Raw genomic sequence first — 18,958 nt, 5'->3', positions numbered from 1 at the left:
TTGACCCCCATAAAAAAGCAGAGCTCCTCAACTATTACTTTGCATCAGCATTCCTGAAATCAGGTGAGAACTGGTCCCCAGACCGGGGGCACAGAGAATACAGCAATAACAGCGGTCCTCATAAAATCAGTCCAGAACCAGTGAAGATACTTTTATATCAGCTGAACAGTTTCAAGTCAGCTGGTCCAGATGACCTTCAACCAAGAGCTCATAGCAGTGCCTCTGGTGAGGCTGTTCAAGGAATCATTGAACTCAAGAGTTGTCCCTAACAACTGGAAGAAGGCAAACGTAGCATTCATCTTTAAGAAGGGAAAGAGGGATGACCCTGCCAACTACAGACTGGTCAGTCTGACTTCAAAAAATTGTCAAAGAGGACGTTGCCCACAAGCTCGCATCTGGTGGGGTACTGAGAACCAACCAGTATGGCTTTGTAGAGGGAAGGTCATGCCTAACAAAACTGGTGTCCTTTTATGACCAGGTAAATAACCACCTGGACAAGGGACAGGAGGTGAACATCATCTACCTAAATTTTAGCAAGGCCTTTGATACTGTTTCCCATGAAATCCTGTCAGTTAAGTTGGAGAGTTCTGGCCTAGACCAGGGTACAGTGAAGTGGGCTGGGAATGAGCTCAGTGGCCAATCCCAATGAGTCTTGATTGATGGGGTGGCCTCATCCTGGAAGGCTGTTTCCAGTGGTGTCCCCCAGGGAACAGTGCTTGGACCCATGCTTTTTAACATCTTTGTTATTGACTTGGACGAGGGTTTGATTAAGTTTGCAGACAATACCAAAGTGTGGGGACAAGTGGGCACATCAGAAGACAGGTCAAGGATTCAGGATGAACTTAACAGGCTGGTCCTATGGGCTGAACAAAACCAGATGAGGTTCAATAGGGTCCCTCACAATAGGAAGAACCCTCACCATATTTATACAATGGGTAGTGGTCCGCTGGCTGGCACTGCATCCGAAAGGGACCTAGAGGTGACGATCGACCAGAAGATGAATATGAGCCACCAGTATGACAAAAGTCACCAACAGAGCAAATAGACCTTTGGCGTGCATCAGCAGATGTGTCGCCAACAGATCCAGAGAGGTGCTCCTCCCCCTCTACTCGGCATTGGTGAGGCCACAGCTGGAAGGATGTAGACAAGCTCAAAAGGATGCACAGAAGGGCCACCCGCATGATGGGACAGGCCCTGTGAGGAGAGCCTTTAGGATCTGGGACTGGTCATCCAAAGCAAAAGAAGGCTGAGAGGTGACTTGATAGCTGCCTACAAATGTCAAGGGTAAACACCACGACTTAGGTGAACTTCAGAAAAGTTCCCCCCCAACCCCCTCCTACAGAAAGATGCGGACAAATGGACACAAGATAGTCGAGGAAAAGTTTCAGCTGGACATAAAGAAAAACTTATTTTTTGCGCAGGTACCTAGAACCTGGAACACACTTCCAGCAGAGGAGGTGCAGTTGCCATCTCTAGCGGTCTTTAAGAGGAACCTGGACCTTGCTGAGTTTGTTTAAGCCCAATTACCTCCTGACCATGGCAGGGACCCGGACTTGATGATCTTATAGGTCCCTTCTGGTACTTCTTTCAATGATTCTGTGATCTTGGAGATAAGGGCAGGGGCTCTGTGGGGAGGTGTGGAGGCTCCTGGTTCTGGGCATGACCTAAACTGCACCCTGCCAGGTAAAAGGGGGGTCTAGTGGGGCTGTCTGTGGCAGGATAGCCCCCAAGAAATACCAGACCAGTCACTCCCCCTGGTGAAAGGTGGGTACGGGTGACCTTAACCCCAACCCCCACCACCTGGTGGGGACTTGTGAGGGGGCTAGGTCCACCTGTTAACAGGCACCTGAGTCCAGCAGAGACAAAGGGTCCTGGAAATCCCAGAGGGGGTAGTGGTGTTGTGAATAGTGACAATGTGAGGCCACTCAGAGTAGGGTGCAATAAGGGGAGCCTGAAGGACTGAGCATGTGGGATGCAGAGTAGGGCTGCTGAGGATGGCCCCAAGGGCTGCACCAGAGGTGTATCAAGTAGGGATGCTCAAGCAGCTTAAAGGACAGTACATGGGCCAAACCCAAGCATGTGTGGGAAATCAGTTGCCTGGTGAGGGGCTAGGGGCAAAAGCAGCCCAGTGTTTGGCACAAGGAGAAGCCGCACAGAATAAGGGAGCTCGAGTGAACCAAAGGCGCTGCGTGTGTAGTGCCAGAGTGGAAATAGGCAAGCCCTATGGCCCAGAGGGGGTCGCTCAATGGAACAGGGCAGTAGAGTGGCCCAGTGATGGGCAGTATGCAAGAGGCCCCTGTGAAAGCGGGGGCGGAGTGAGTGTGTGCATGCTAGAGGCCCAACAGTGGACTGAATTTGACCTGGCCATGAACCAGGGTGAACAATAATCTGGATGCCACCTGAGAGGTATGGGCCACTGTGTAGGGCAGGTTCAGAGCCATGAATAGCGCCCCCTGGCATTGGGGTAATGCAAGGGCAGCCTCCCACTTAATAAATCATATTAACATATTAATAAATATTTATTGGCATATTAATGAATCATATCTAACCCAGGAGGTGCACAGCCCCACCAAGGGAGACACCTTGTTGGACCTGGTGCTAGCCACAGGTGACAACCTGGTGAGGGGGCTCCAGGTACTCGACCACCTGGGCGGCGGCGATCATCGGCTGCTGGAAATTCACCATCCAGCGCAAGGTGGCAAAGGCCTGCAGCAAGGCAGCGGCCCTGGACTTCAGGAGGGTGGACTTCAATGAGGTAAGGAAAATAGTCGGGGAGACACTGAGGTCCCAGAGGGGAGGGGAGTCAGGTGTCCAAGAAGAGTGGTCATTTCTTAAGGAGACGATCCTCCAAGCCCAAAAGGAGGTAATCCCAACACGGATCAAAGGAGGCAAGAGGGCACAAAAGCCCCCATGGCTCACCAAAAGCATATGGGAACTTTTCCTAGCTAAAAGGGAAGCATACACCCAATGGATGGGAGGGGCCACCACCAGGGAAGACTATACCTCAGTTGCTTAAGGCTACAGGGGGCCAGTCAGGAAGACCAAGGCGGAGATGGAACTGGGACTAGCTACCCGGATCAAGGACAAGAAGTCTTTTTTTAAATACATAGGGGGCAAAAGAAGGTACCGGGTAACATGAGGTCTCTGCAAGACACACTAGGAAATCTGGTTGTCACACCAGACAACAAAGCTAACCTATTTAACAATTTCTTTGCCTCCATTTTCCTGAGCAGGGACCGGATCACTCCCCCCACCGGGACCTTCTCAGGCCCCAGGGGAGGCGCACCCAGGCCTACGGTCAGTGAGGATCTAGTCAGGGAACTTCTTGAGGGCCTGGACATATCTAAAATTAGCTGGTCCTGATGATCTCTACCCCAGAGTGCTGAAGGAATTAGCTGAGGTCATTGCGGGACCCCCGGCACAGCTTTACGAGCACTCATGGTGCTCTGATGTGGTGCCAGAGGACTGGAAGAGGGCCAATTTAGTTCCCATTTTCAAAGGGAGGAAGGAGGATCCAGGAAACTATAGGCCAGTTAGTCTTATCTTGATCCTGGGTAAGTTTTTTGAGAGAATTATCCTGGTGCATGTCCAGGATGCTTAGGGGCAACCAACATGGGTTCATTAGAGGCAGGTCCTGTCAGACCAACCTGGTGGCCTTCTATGACCAGGTCATAAAATCCTTAGACGCAGGGGTAGCAGTGGACGTAGTATTTCTGGACTTTCGGAAGGCCTTCGACACTGTCTCTCACCCCATTCTCATTAAAAAACTGGGGGACTGTGGTGTCAACACCTACACAGTCAAATGGGTCACTAACTGGCTGGAAGGCCACACCCAGAGAGTGGTGGTGGATAAGTCATTTTCGACCTGGTGGGATGTGGGCAGTGGGGTCCCCCAGGGCTCGGTCCTCGGGCCCGCACTGTTCAACATTTTCATCAGTTACTTGGATGAGGGGGTAAAAAGCACCCTGTTCAAATTTGCTGATGACACTAAGATGTGGGCACGCTAGAAGGGAGGAATAGGCTACAATCAGACCTAGACAGGTTACAGGGATGGGCGGATGAGAACAGGATGGGTTTCAACACTGACAAGTGCAAAGTGCTGCACCTGGGGAAAAAGAACCAGCACCATACCTACAGGCTGAGGAACTCCTTTCTCGTCAGTGCAAAGGCAGAAAAGGATCTTGGAATCATTATTGATGCCAAAATGAACATGGGCTGGCAGTGTGGGGACGCAGTCAGGAAGGCTAACCATACCTTGTCATGCATCTCGAGGATTCAAGGAGGTGAACCTCCCCTCTATGCGACACTGATCAGGCCGCAGTTGGGAGTACTGCATCCAGTTCTGGGCACCGCACTTCAGGAGGGATGTGGACAACATGGAGAGGGTCCAGAAGAGGGCCACTCGCATGATCAGGGCGCAGCAGGGCAGGCCCTATGAGGAGAGGCTAAGGGAACTGAACCTGTTCAGCCTCCACAAGAGAAGGCTGAGGGGGGATCTAGTGGCCTGTTACAAACTAGTCAGAGGGGTCCAGCAAGCATTGGGGGAGTCACTGTTCCCCCGAGCACTACCAGGAGTGACTAGAAATAACGGTCACAAGCTGGCAGAGGGTAGATTCAGACTAGACATCAGGAGTCGCTACTTCACAGTCAGGGAGACTAGGATCTGGAACCAACTTCCAAGTGAAGTGGTGCTGGCTCCTACCCTGGGGGTCTTTAAGAGGAGGCTAGTTGAACACCTTGCTGGGGTCATTTGACCCCAGTACTTTCCTACCATGGCAGGCGGTCAGATCTGATGATCTATTCAGGTCCCTTTCGACCCTAGCAACTATGAAACTATGAAACATTCAAGTCATGGCAAGTGAGTTAGAGCAGACTGCCCTAGGCAGGTGCGCAGGATGACTTGTGATCTGGCCTCGAGTTTGCCCCTTGTCACAGGGCCCCAGAAATCCAGCTCACCCCTCCATGGAAATGAATAGATGACTATCTGTCAATCTGTGGGGAGAGGCAGGACTTCTGGAGTCCCTCAGCCAATCAGAGATGTGGGGGGCCTGCTATGCTCCACCACAAAAATGGTGCCCACCACCACGCTCAAACCACAAAGTCAGGAGGCACCCACCCCAAATTCAGTAGGTCTCTATTCCTTAGAGCTTCATACAGACAGAACAATATATACAAATGCTGTCAACTCCAGGATCAGCTCCACATTCTTGGAATGCTGCTTATTTGAACTGGTCACACTTTCTTTAATTTCAAATTTTCCATTAAATTTCACATGTTTCAAGAACTGTTCGTTTGTGATCAAAATTTTTCCCAAAACTTGACATTTTCAGGAATGTTGTCACCATTTCTCTGTACGATAGGTTCTATCTTACTTACTGATTTTATTTCTTTACAACTTTACTGTAAAGTTCTATCAGAATTTAAACTTTCATTTTTATAAAAAAAACTTTAATTCTTCTAAATGGGAGATAGATAACTAACCCGTTGATCGCATTTATTTGCTACATATCTATTGTTATTTAACCAATCAATAATACCACTAAAGATCCTAAATCAGAAATAAGAACAGAAAAAAAAAAATGACAAAAAAAAGGAAAATACTCTCTCATTGAAGAAACTTTCCTTAAATCTTATGCATCTAAAACTGAAGTTATAACTCAAAGCCAGAGAGGTAAACATAACAAAACTCTCTTTTATGAATACAGAATTCAAGGGATGTGGTAAAAATTACAAGTACAAGGAAAGCAAAGCACAGATTTTAGAAAAAGTCACCTCTTCTAGTTATCAGTAAAGCACCTCCTGTAGTTATTTGCTTGTTCCAAAGATTGGTAACACTTTACTATTTATTATTACTACTGTCACAAACTATTACCTGCTACATTAGAGAACATACGTGTTAAACCAATATATGCTATAATAATCTTGGTCACCTTTGGTGACTGAAATTTACACAAAGCAATATTAAAAAATATCTGAAGGCCTGTTTTCTCTGGATATTATCAGTCCATAGCTTGGTTTTCCTGATGGCTATTGAACACCTTGAAGACTTCAGCCTACTCCCTCGAGCCCAAGGACTAAGTCACCTGGGCAGAAGAACCTCCTAGCAGCCTCCCACAAAACATGCCGCATGCTCTCATGTCAGTTGAGAGCCATGCTGAGGCCTCTTCTAGCATGATGACAACTTGTCTAGAGGGTACAGACCAAAATACCATATTTACTCAAATATAAGATGGTCAGAAAGATAAGATGACTCCCCCCGCCCCCCCCCCCCATCACCAATAATTAAATTCTATATATTGAAATTTTTAAAATGTGTTATAGTTTTTCAGGTACAGAAACTAAGCATGGGAGGGTTGTCTTGAATTCCCCTTCAAACTGCTACAAGGAAAGCAGTGGCTGAGGAAAGGGAGGTCAAGTGGCCCCCGTGCCTTCTGCCCTGCCTACTTCTTCCTCCCTGTAGCCTTCCTGCTCCCCTGCCACCTGCACCTCCCCACCCCCAGCTCCCCACAGCCTCTGCCCCTCCACACAAGTCTCTGCCTCTTCCCCCCTGCTCCTCCCATCTCTTCCCCGCTCTACCACCCCTTACTGTCACACGCTACTCACTGCTCAAGCTGCTCTATCCAAGGGCACAACAAATGGAAGCTCAGCCCTTGGCTGGCCATGCAGCAGTGTTGATGTCAGTGCTACTGATTGGCCAGAGAGAATAAGGCTTTCCATATGCTCCATGCCCTAATGCCAGCCAGGGGTGGTGCTGCAAGAGGCTGCAGCAACTTGTGGCTACTCTCTTTACTCCTCCCTCCTCCCTGCCCCCCACATCAGAGACAGCAAGTAGACTGGAGGGGAGAGCAGAGCAGTAAGAAGGGTTGGGGCAGGCAGCAGGGGCTCTCTACCCTACTGCTGGGCGTCTGATGCTCCAGCTTCAACTCAGTGAAGAGACAAGTGGCAGGGGTCAGGCACAGGCACAAACAGGGCAGGGGGGTGGAGGCTGGCAAAGGGATGCAGAGGGTCAATGACAGGGAATAGTGGACAAGCACAAGCCTGAGGGCATGGGGTGGAGAGATGGGCAACAGTAGACTGGCACAGGTAGTAGGGAGCAAGTACAGGCACAGGGCACACAGGATGGACAAGAGGCAGGGGGTCTGGCCCCTCCTTCCATTCCACTGGTTTCCATGTACAGAATCTAATTTTTAGGGAATCCTCTTAAATTTGAAATCATCTTGGATTTGCATAAATGCTGTAATTATTACACATGTTAATATCCAAAGCGACATCAGTCTGAATAGTGGTTTCTACCCAAGGCCTCCTGTCCAGGGTGCGAAGTAGTAGCCCTCTTCTTTGGTACACTAATCCTCAAGTGGCGGCCACCGTAACAGCAGTGGCTAGTACTTGTGCCCTCCCCTCCATGCACACCCCACAGTGCCAGCAACTGCCTCTTCCTTCCTCATCAGCCAGGGATCCAAGTTTTCTGTTTCCTATGGAAAAGAAGAAAAACTCGGGAGTTTTCCCTTTGAAGCAAGAGACTGTGGGTTTCCCTTTGCAGGGTGGCAGAGTTCGAGCATGCAAGAAGTTTGGGGCTGTGGGGAGGGCAACTGGAGGCAGGGGGCACCACATACACATACAAATTTATACACACACAGGCAAGCTGGATGCAGATAAATCTATGGGAGCAGGGGTGGGGGAGCAGGCATTGTAAGGCCAGGCTTGGAGACTGTCTAGGCACAGTCTGGGCATGCCCATGCAAGGCATCGGGGAGGACAAAAAGAGGGGGGGTCCTGTGCCCCCCCCCGATTTCTGCCCCGACAGTGAGGCACAGGGCTGCAGCCTGGCCAAACCAGCACTGGGCCGGACCCACCTCCCAGAAACCAGGACCCACCACAGGAGGGCAGAGCAGGGCAGGGAGACTCAGTGCTGCTGCCGCCACTGCTGCCACTGGCTGCCAAGGTGAGCTGCCTCCTGCCCCCCCCCAGAAGAAGTCACAGTGGCATGGAGTTGTGCCCCCTCACTCTGGCAGTGGGCAAGGGGTCATGGTGGCACAGGGCTCCCAGCAGTGGCAGCAGCAGCATCAAGTCTCCCTGCCCCATCACAAGCTGGTTCTTGCCTGCTGCACTGTGGAGGTGGTTCCTGCCCACTGCCAGTCAGAACAGGCTGAAGAGTGCCCCATGCCCCACTGTTGGCCAAGAAATCTGGGGAGAGGGCATGTGTCCCCACATGCCTTTCTGATGCATTGCCACTGGCATCATCTATGCCCACACACTCTCTGCCCCAGAAACACATACCCTTCCCAACACACCCACCTGGTGCAGGGGGGGGAGCTGCTGCCAGGAGGAAGCAAGTGGGGGGTGGGCAGGGGCTGCAGGTCAAGAGTAAGGGACACCAGCAGGGATGGGGGGGCTGTGGTTTGGGAGCAAGGGGCAACGCCATAGACAGGGGAAGAGCACTGGCAGGTCAGGGCTGTTCAGCACCACAAAGCAGCCAGAGGGGCAGCAGCAGCTGGACCTGCACCCTGGTGTATGAAGGGGGCAGGATGTGCTCTGATTTTCCATGATAAAAAAGCTAAAATCAAATGCCAAAATGTACAGGTATTTAGATATTATTTTATTATAAATGATTGAGGTAGTGGTAGGCTTCCAAACTGCTTTAAAATTGTAAACATATCAATAAAATATTGTGTTCAACACTGAATCAATAAAATGAAACACTATATATAGCATTTCATTTTAAATCACAGACAAAATGTGGGTTTTAAATCAGAGAATTTTTATCAGAGAAAACCAGGACCCCTGCAGCACTTACAGCACTGTCTCTGCAAATGCATTAGACATCACTATTACCTGCATTATTTCACACTCCATTCATATTTAGAGAGTTATTTTCTCAACCAGGATGTATTTTTCCCCTGAGACTCTACAGAAGTGGAGGTCTCAATATTTTTTCTGGTACTTTCAGAATATATATATTTTTTTTAATTTTATCTTTACAAGAAATGAGCTATTGTACACACAAATATTTGGGGGTGGTGGTAATTTTTAAAGTATTTTCTTAGTAAGGCTTAAATAACCATCAGTTAGATCCAAATTAAGTATATGTATTTTACAGCCCCAAAATACTAAAGGATTGAGGAGTTCTCTAATCTGAAGCCAGAGTATCATCCCATTAAGTTTTGTCACTTAGTTGGATCAATGGTAGTCCGTTTTCCTCTCTTCCTATGTAGGCTGTAAGGTTACATTCCCAAAAGCACTAAGATTTCGGACTACAATCTGACATGCATTTATTGATATTATCCTTTCATTTTCTCAGCAATACTAATACATCTTGCATATCATATATTAAAGGCAGCTGCAAACTTCAGCTTTTCATAATTAGTTAGTTCTGTCAGATAGCAAGTGGCATATTTAGCACACCCTATCATAATCTGCAATCTATAAACAACCGGTAAATGGATTGTGGTAAGGAAAATTCCTCAGTGCTGCGATTAACAATGTCAAATGTAAGTTTCTTAGTACAGCTTTCAGTCTTAATCCATTACGACCTTTGAGTACTTTCTGTCCTTTCCAACAGAGCTCTATTAATATAAAAATAAGCATACCACTGTTGAGACTCACAGAATATAGGCAAAGGATTTCTCTCAGGTAGACTTATACAGCTGCTCTGGATTCATGATGATTATAACTGGGAACAAAACACATTCTTTTCTTTAGAAAGTAACAAGAGAAATGAGGTAAAGAAAGTTAGTTAACTCTGACAAATTTGACAGATGTGACACAAAGCACCCAGATATACATTACATTTCTTGTGGTCTATAGGCCAGTTCTGAGACAAAACACAACTTGCCAGATGTTCAAGCTGTTTGTCACGGGACAAAACATGGCATATCTGCCCTCAAAAAAGAGGAGTGAAAAGTTGAAGGAGAATTCCACTGAGGCAAGCATTCCCCTCTTCTTTTTTCCCCCTCTTGAAGAGCACATCACAAGAAACAGCCAGAAGGAGCATCACAGAAAGTGTACAAAGAGAAGGAAATAAAAAGGTAACTTCACAGATGATAATATTTACTGTCATACCTTGAAATGGAACCAGATGGGTTCCAAAAAAAGAAGGATGTCTCAAAAGTTGCTGAATAGAACATTAAGGCCCCCAAATTCCACGGCAGCCAGTGAATGAGACAAGAAAAAAGGGAAAGCAGCCACTTGTGTGTCGAGGCATATTAGTGCGCCTGGGGGAACACAAAACCCAGGCAGCCTAGAATAGAAAGAATTCTGAATAAGAGGTAACGAAATGGGAGCAGTGCCTACTACAGTTTCCCAAAGGCTCATCCACATTTGCTAAGACCCTGTGTCAGAGCTCTTTGTCTCAGGTTTTTTTTAATGATACTTTATATACACTTTCAGTACCCAAAGATGATTCAGAATTATAGTATATATTTGTTTAATAAGTATGTTCTTTAATGTTGAAGGTAATGAACAGTTGGCGACAGTAATAAAAACGATACATTATATAGAGTATGGATGCCACTCCATTAGATCCGTGCAGTTTTTGTACTTTGAAGTCTTTAGGCTGCCACTCTCTAAGGAATACTAAGTATTAAGTCAAGATATTAATTGGCATTATGATCTCCTAGCCATTAACAACACAAAGCATTCTAGCTGCTGGTTAACAGTATTTGCTAGCATGCATGAGGACTGGTGTCAAGCCTGATCCAGATTTCCATGGCACCTCTTGGGGCCAAAATGCATTTACTGGCAGATTGTATATACCAAGTACCAAAATATATTAACGTTTAGTGAGCCGACAGTTGTAAGTAGAATTAATATCTGCATGTGTTTCTTCCTGCTCAGTGTAAAGCAGGGGTGGGCAAAATGCAGCCTGCCAGCCTATACTATCTGGCCTGTGAGGCCCCTAAAAAATTTAGAAAATTAATATTTATTTGCCCCTGGCTGCCTGTCATGTGGCCCTCCATGGCTTGCCAAAACTCAGTAAGCAGCCCTCTGCCCAAAATAATTGCCCACCCCCCCATATAAAGGAACTTCCCCATTTTTGGGTGAAGAGTATATCCAGAAGAGAACAAGAGATCTTCAGCAAACAGAATTTGAAACAGATTGTGTCAAGTCATAACAGGTTACCGTTTCTAGAATTCAAAGGGAGATGGGTGACAAACGAATAATCTGTCCCCCCCTGGGCAGGGTTTACCAAGGTAGCAATCAAATTCTCACTAGAGCTTACCTTTCCAGAGACAAGGGACAAACTAAAGTGAGCAAACTTTAGTTCAGCAAATTAAAGTGACTGTAGATTATCTACAAACTTTTAAAAGCTTCCAGAATGGAGAAAAGGCTTCTGACTACACTGAAAGAAAAACCGTTCCAACTGCCTCTATATGGAGCATACAAATAAACAGTGTCTTAGATGCCTTTGCAGCACTTCAGTACAGGCAGTCCTCACACTTCTGAGGCAAGCGGTTCCTGAAAACCACATCTTAAGTCAAAATGTTGCAACTCCGAACCGATTTTCACACAAGAAACTGTTATAAATGGGGGATTGGTTCCTGAACCACAGGCCCAATACCCCATTTTCACCAAAAATAACCCAGAATTTTGTACTCAATCAATTATAGATGAGTAATATGGCTACATTAATGTATTTATATTGTAAATAGCAATCATACTGATTTGGAAGGACTTCTCTGAGATTTCCCTAGACTTTTTGAAGGGTTCTTGGCTGGAGATTTCTCAGGAGTCTCGGCTGCAGGTTTTCCTGGAGTCTTGTCTACTTTCTTAAAGAACGTGTCCAAGGAAGTTTTGACAGAAGTTCTCCAGGGAGATGGGCGATGCAGCGAACTTGTTCACTGGCATGGCTTGGCGTCAGATCAAGTGTTGTAAAGTCAAAACTGATGTCAGAAAGTTGAAACAGGGTGTCAATTCATAAACTTTGTAAGTGCGAAATGTTGTAACTTGAAACTTTGTAAGTTGAGGACTGCCTGTACCTCAGAAACTTCGTTTGCCTGCACTGTGGTTTATACTTATCATCTTACCAAAGAGCCAAACATAAATGTCTCTCTTGCTCAATGCACCAGAACCCTGAAAACTGCTTTGGTGAATTTGTTCCAGGTTTACACAGCAAAGTTTTGCTGGCACATGTATGTTGGCCAGGAATATAAAAGAGTACCTGCCTTGGTATTTCCACCAAAACCCCTGGTAGTCTGTGTCACATTAACTTCTGCCACTAGAGGAGGTAATAAAGCTAGGCAGGTAGAAAAACTCCTCTTGCAGCATATGGGTATATGGGCATTACACTAGAGGGCTCTATGACAGAGCAATGCTGGCACAGCTATAGCCACTGAGGTTCTGTAGTGCGAACAAGCTCCTAAGCTTCTTCCATCAACCCTGGACAATCTGGTTAAGCCTCCAAAATTGGTTTGACATAATAAAGCTTTCAGATGATTGTGGCCTTTTTACAATCAAGATAATAAGGGAACACCCTTGATGTAAAAGAGAGTCATGAAAATGTTTTGCCTGTTTCGTGCGTCACCCACTGCAGCTAGAACTGTAGCAGAGTTGCTGTACAAGATGGCATTTTTCTGCACTCAGACCTACAAATGTGACCTGACAAGTTGTAGAAACAATTTCATGGTATCCAGTCAAGCATAATCAGACAAGAACTTGTCAGAGGACAGTGAAAGTGATGAAGAGACTGACATGGACAATAATGTGTAATCTGTGTATGTCTGGCAAGACAACACATTAAAAAATTTCAGTCTATGTGAATGAACAGACTGTTAAAAGCATATCCACATCATACACATCTTAAAGTTCAGTGACCATGTTAAACAAGTTTAATATTTTTATAATGATCACAACTTGGATTTGTGGAAAAAATGCAAGAAAGATGCCACTTCATCCTATATGCAAGTCATCTGAGTTGCACCAAATTTCATCCAAATACATTCCCAATAATTTCAGAAAATATTGACAGAAGCATTCCTTACAAAGTGGCAGCCTAAAGACTTCAAAGCTATAAAAACTGAAAGGACCTAATAAAATAGTGCCCACACCAGAAAATATTCCTTACTAAAAGAACAGAACTGGTTTTTAAATAATTTAAATTCAAATAGATATTTTAGAAATTTCATAGACGTTAGGCCTGGAAGGGACCTCAGAAGATCATCGAGACCAGTTTCGCCAAGAGGTGATAGTGGGATACCAGATCAAAGGCTTTCTTGAAGTCAAGATATATGACATCAATCTCTTCTCCCTTGTCCAGGTGCCAGGTCACTTGGTCATAGAAGGAAATAAGATTGGTCAAACAAGACCTACTCGCAACAAACCCATGCTGGCTATCCCTCAGGATGTTGGCGTCGGCCCGTCCATTAAGGATGGCCTCTTTAATAAACTTTTCTATGATCTTCCCTGAGATAGAGGTCAGGCTGATCCACTTTCCTTCCTTTCTTGAAGATAGGCACCACATTGGCCACCTTCCAGTCTTCGGGCACTACACCAGAGCGCCAGGAGTTTTCAAAGATCCGTGCCAGGGGTTGGGCTATGATGCTCGCCAGCTCCTTGAGTACCCTGGGGTGTAGATTGTCAGGGCCGGCTGACTTGAAGGTATCCAGCCTCTCAAGGTGTTCCTTCACGAGGTCAGCATTAATAGAGGGCAGGGGATCTCCCTCACCCAGAACTGCCTGTCCCGTAGTGGGCATGGGCGACCCATGGGACTGATGAAAGACTGACACAACGTACCCATTTAATAGGTTGGCTTTTTCCTGGGTGTCAATTGTCAGTTGTCCCGTCTGGTTCAGCAGGGGTCCAATGTTGCCCTTGCTTTTCCTCCAGCTCCCCACATATCTGAAAAAGGACTCTTTATTGTCCTTGATGCTCAAAGCTAGTTGGAGATCAGTTGCAGCCTTGGCTTCCCTGGTTGGCTCCCTGCAAAACTAAACCAGTGCAGAATAATCTTCCTTGGTGGTGAATCCCATCCTCCATCCTTTATAGGCCTTTCTTTTTAGCCTCAGGAGGTCTGCTAGATCCCTGGAAAGCCAGGAGGCTGCTGTGCCCTCTTGCTGCCTTTCCTCCGAGATGGAATAGAATTAGCTTGTGCATTGAGGATCGCTCCCTTGAGGAGCAACCACTCTTCCTGAACTCCCCTCCCCCTGGGGTCGTGGTCCCTTAGGGCCTCACTGATGAGCCTCCTGAGCTTGTCAAAGTTGGCTTTCCTGAAGTCAAGGACTTCTGAATTGCTGACTTGCCAGCTTTACTGCGGATGGTGAAGGTGATCAGCTCGTGGTAACTGTCACCCAGCTTCCCATCAATCACTAGGTCACCGATTAGGTCATCCCCAGTAGCCAGTACCAGGTTGAGCAGTGTTTTACCTCTTGTTGGCCCATAGACTTCTTGAGTCAGGTAGAGGTCATCTACACACGAGAGAAAGCTTTGCGACCACACGGATTTTGCTGAGTGATCTTCCCACGAGATGTCCGGGTAATTGAAGTCACCCATGACAACCACGGTCCTGGAGCATGAGACCTCAGCCAGCTCCCGGGTGAACCTCTTGACTTTGGGCAAGAGGTCTGTAGTAGACTCCCACTGTTGTGTCCCCTGTGCCATGTTCCCCAACGATTTTAACCCAGAGGGTCTCCAGTCATCCACCCCGCTCGCCAATATCAGCTTGCAGGGACGCGTAGCTCTCCTTAACATAGAGCTACACTCCTGCCCCTTTCATCTACTTGATCCCTCTTGTACAGGGTATAGCCATCTATACCAGTGGTCCAGTCATGGGTGGAGTCCAAATTGCTGTTGCATAAGCCAAAATAGAATCGCATGAAGCAAAAGGTGCAGACAAGAAAACAGAGGCATAAACAACTACTTTGCCATAGATCCTGTACAATTAATACTGAAAAGGACATCTCTTTACAAACATGTATTGTAACATGAATAACAAGTAAATAAGTAAGTTAAAGTAAAATGTATATCTAAAAAGCAAAGTGTACTTGAATAATAATAAAAAGACTCTTATTTAAAAAGGGAAAATTAACACTTTCCAATCAAACAGATATAACCACCCTAAAATGCTTTCATTTGAGCACAAGTAATTATTTATATTTTTCTCATTAAACTATCAAAAAATAAATGTTGTGAGCAGATGATTTACCCCATCTGCTTCAAAATAGCATCCTCAAGCCCTACCCAGAATCAAACCTCTCCCCTCTCTTGGGGATTAATAAACAAATGAACAATAAAATGGAAAAAAAAAACCTTGTCTAAGTTTTCTTCCAACATTACACTATTGCTGGAGTGCCTACTCCAAGGCTGAATCTCTTTGCTTCAGATCCCAAGCCCACCTGCTCAGGCACCCCACCGAAGGCTGCTTTCCCCACTTTATTTCCTCCAGCTGGAATTCCCTCCCTGTCAAGTCAGCACTGATGGCAAAAGAGTCAATGATGAATTTGGTCCCTATCTCCAGAGTCTGTCCTCTTGATCCAACCCGCATACCTAATCACAAAGACCTATAACCACTAATTTTACATGCCTGCATCTTCAGCTGAAAACTCTAAAGATCATAGAAAAAATTTTAAACCCCCTCCTAAATGCAGGTTATGGTTGGGTAATACATTGGCTTATCTTCTGAAAAAAAATGTATATAAACAAAATATATCAATGGACTTATCAGATGTTTTACCAAAGTGTGTACTATAGGATTTGCCCTTTTAAGGCATTGGAATTTTTACCAAAGAAAGGGCCATTTGACCTGAATGCATGGTTGGGCAGGTTTCCAGCTATTCTTCCTGCCAAACATAGTCAAGCGTTTCATCAGCCCATACTGTATATAATATCCCTACCATGTTTTAGGTATGTGTAAAGAGGTTTCTAGTTATTGTTTGTGTTAACAATTCCAGAAAGCAAACTTACTTGAACTATATTATATACGTATTTAGTAAACCTAATGCACACCTTCTCTGAACTACAATTACCAATCACATAAGAAAAAGGCACACTATATACATATCAATATAATCTGTTTATTTATAAACCCAGACTGTTCCAAGAAAGGTCTCTATTTATCTATATGATATCCCCAGGTGCTAAGCTTTACATTCAGTTCTTGTATTTATATATATATAAAAATGTATAGCCAGAAAGCTCTCAGCAAACCATCTAAGAAAATTTGAGAATGCATTATTCTAGTTATGGTCAGAAATAACTTGTGCTTCATAATTTGACTCCAGGTCTGTTGATATAAAGTGGCAGCAAAGGGAGAATTTATGAATCATCTTAAATCCGCCTACCTCGTGCCAAAATTCACCCCTCTGGGAAGAAGTCTCTTTCGCAAGACAAGGCACTGAGCTCTGCAAATAAGTGCTTTTCTGAAAGTCATGGAATTACTGAATCATAGAAAATTAGGGTTGGAAGGGACCTCAGGAAATGTCCCTTCCAACCCTAGTTCAACCTCCTGTTCAAAAGCTACATCATCCCAGCCAAGGCGTTGTCAAGCCTGCTCTTAAAAACCTCCAAGGATGGAGATTCCACAACCTCTCTGGGTAACCTGTTCCAGTGTTTTACTACCATTCTCCTGAGAAAGTTTTTCTTAATATCTAACCTTTCCATTGCTGCAACTTCAGACATTCGCTCCTTGTTCTGTCATCTGCCATCACTGAGAACAGTCTAGCTCCATCCTGTTCGGGGCCACTCTTCAGGTAGTTGAAGGTTGTTATTAAATCCCATTTCATTTTTCTCATCTCTAGACTAAATAAGCCCAGTTCCCTCAGGCTCTCCTCAGAAGTCATGTGCCCCAGCTCTGTAATCATTTTCGTTGCCCTCCGCTGGATTCTCTCCAACTTGCCCACATCCTTTCTGTACTGGGGGTCCAAAACTGGACACAGGACTCCAGATGTGGCCTCACCAGTGCTGAATAGAGGAGAATAATCATTCCCTTCCCTCTCCTGGTAATGCTCATACTAATACAGCCCAGTACACCATTAGCCTTCTTCTTAACAAGGGCACACTGTTGGCTCAGCTTCAGCTTACTGTCCACTATAACCCCAGGTCCTTTTCTGCAGAGCTGCTACTTAGCCAGATACTTCCCAGCCCTAGTATGGAATTGTTCCATTCTAAGTGCAGGACTTTGCACTTGTCCTTACTGAACTCCATACGATTTATTTTGGTCCAATCCTCCAATTTGTTAAGGTCTCTGAATCTTAGCCCTACCGTCTAGCATGATCTACTATTCCCCCTCCCAGGTTGGTGTCATCTGCAAGCTTGCTGAGGGTATACTGTATCCCAGGGGTTCTCAAACTGTGGGTCACAACCCCCCAGGGGGTCTCAAGCAACTTTAAAGGGGATGCAAACTTCCTAGGTGGTACCACAGCAGCACGGAGAAGCAGTGTATGGCAGTGGTGAGGAATGGTGGACGACGGCGGCACCTGCTGCCGTGTGCGAGCTCTCCATCCTCCACCACCACCATCCAGCACTCGGGGTTGCAATAGCACAAAGTTTGAGAAACCCTGCATTATCCCATATTCCAGGTCGTTAATAAAGATATTGAACAAAACCAGCCCCAGGACTGACCCCTGTTGCACTCTACTTGATACCGGCTGCCACCTAGATATCGAGCCTTTGATTACTATTCTTTGAGCCCAATGATTCAGCCAGTTCTTTATCCACTTTACAGTCCATTCATCCAACCCATACTTCCTTACCTTGCTTGCAAGAAGGCTGTGGCAGACCATATAAAAAGCCTTGCTAACATCAAGGTATATCACGATTACAGCTCTCCCCACATCCGTAGTTCCAGTCATGTCAGAGAGGGCAAGATGCATAATGTTTGTATAATGGTAGTTTGAGTAAAGAACCTACCATCAGCCCCTTAACCACATAACTCATTCCAAATCTCTAAGATCTTCAGCTTAATTGGGAAAAAAGACCAAGCCACACAAAGCATATTTCCTGAGACTGGGAAATGTTAAATAGTTACACTCTTATGGGGGGGAGCGGGAACTTTTTATTCCTGTTGCGGAAAGCTAGAGATCTGTGATCCTTTGCTGTGGCACAAATAGAACAATCAGGCTTATAATCTGATCCTAAGTAAAGAATAGTACTTTTTTTTTTTTAATTCATGTGGTGCCAAAATTCAGTTGTTATTTGAACTCAGGGAGTCAAGAGAAGCTAACAGTAAATGGATGAGGATAGAAGTCAAGTTCTTAAATGTTATTTGTGATTTTTGGAACCAAACATAAGACATTATAGAGGGGCCCGATATTCAGTGGCAATGCCTAGCAATAAATGATGTATTTCTCTGTGGTCTCAATACAGACATCAAAATAGAGGCACTCAAAACTGCAAGATGCTTTCAAAAATCTTGAGCATAGAACAGACTGGTTGTACTTTCTCCAGCATTTTATTTGTCCCTTACACGCTTGAACCTAACATACTCAGGCTTAAGAGAAACAAGGTCTCACGGGTATACTCCATGAACTTTCTAAAGGGTTTCACTTTGAAGGGACTGTGCTTCTACCTAGCACCAAAAGCAGTCTATGAATATTTGCTACTCCACCTGCCCCACACACACAAAGAAACACACACAAGAAGTGTTTGTCACTACTGACAACTTGCAAACCTGGTTTTAAAATATCGTGGAACAGATTAAAACATTCAGTTATAACACCAGGTTGGAAGCAATGGAGAATCACACTGCACCAGGACTGCATGTCGCGACATTGGGAGGTGCAAAAAGCTCACAAATCACCATTCCTTGGGACAATGTACTCCTTTTACAATTACTATCCCGTCCCACAAGCCAGTCTTTGCCATGAGTGAAGCCATACCCCTTGTCCTCTTCACCCCCTGTGAGCAATGGGATTCCTTAGGGATCCGTCTACTGCAACCCTCAGGGGTCTATCAGCTGCATATGTTGGATATGTCCAGATATATCCAAACTAGCTTTAAACTGTCTGAGCTCAGGTGTTGACCACAAATGT

General features: G+C 45.6%; 1 protein-coding gene across 1 annotated transcript in view; it reads right to left on the bottom strand.

Moving 5' to 3' along the window:
* Positions 1–18,958, bottom strand: part of LOC149857179 (neural-cadherin-like) — a 136,619-nt gene that overhangs the window by 84,889 nt on the left and 32,772 nt on the right. The window lies entirely within an intron of this gene.

The sequence above is a fragment of the Crocodylus siamensis genome, chromosome 9, assembly GCF_052110815.1.
Source record: "Crocodylus siamensis isolate JL-2025a chromosome 9, ASM5211081v1, whole genome shotgun sequence".
NCBI lineage: Eukaryota > Metazoa > Chordata > Crocodylia > Crocodylidae > Crocodylus > Crocodylus siamensis.
This window is presented reverse-complemented; position numbering and strand designations above follow the sequence as displayed.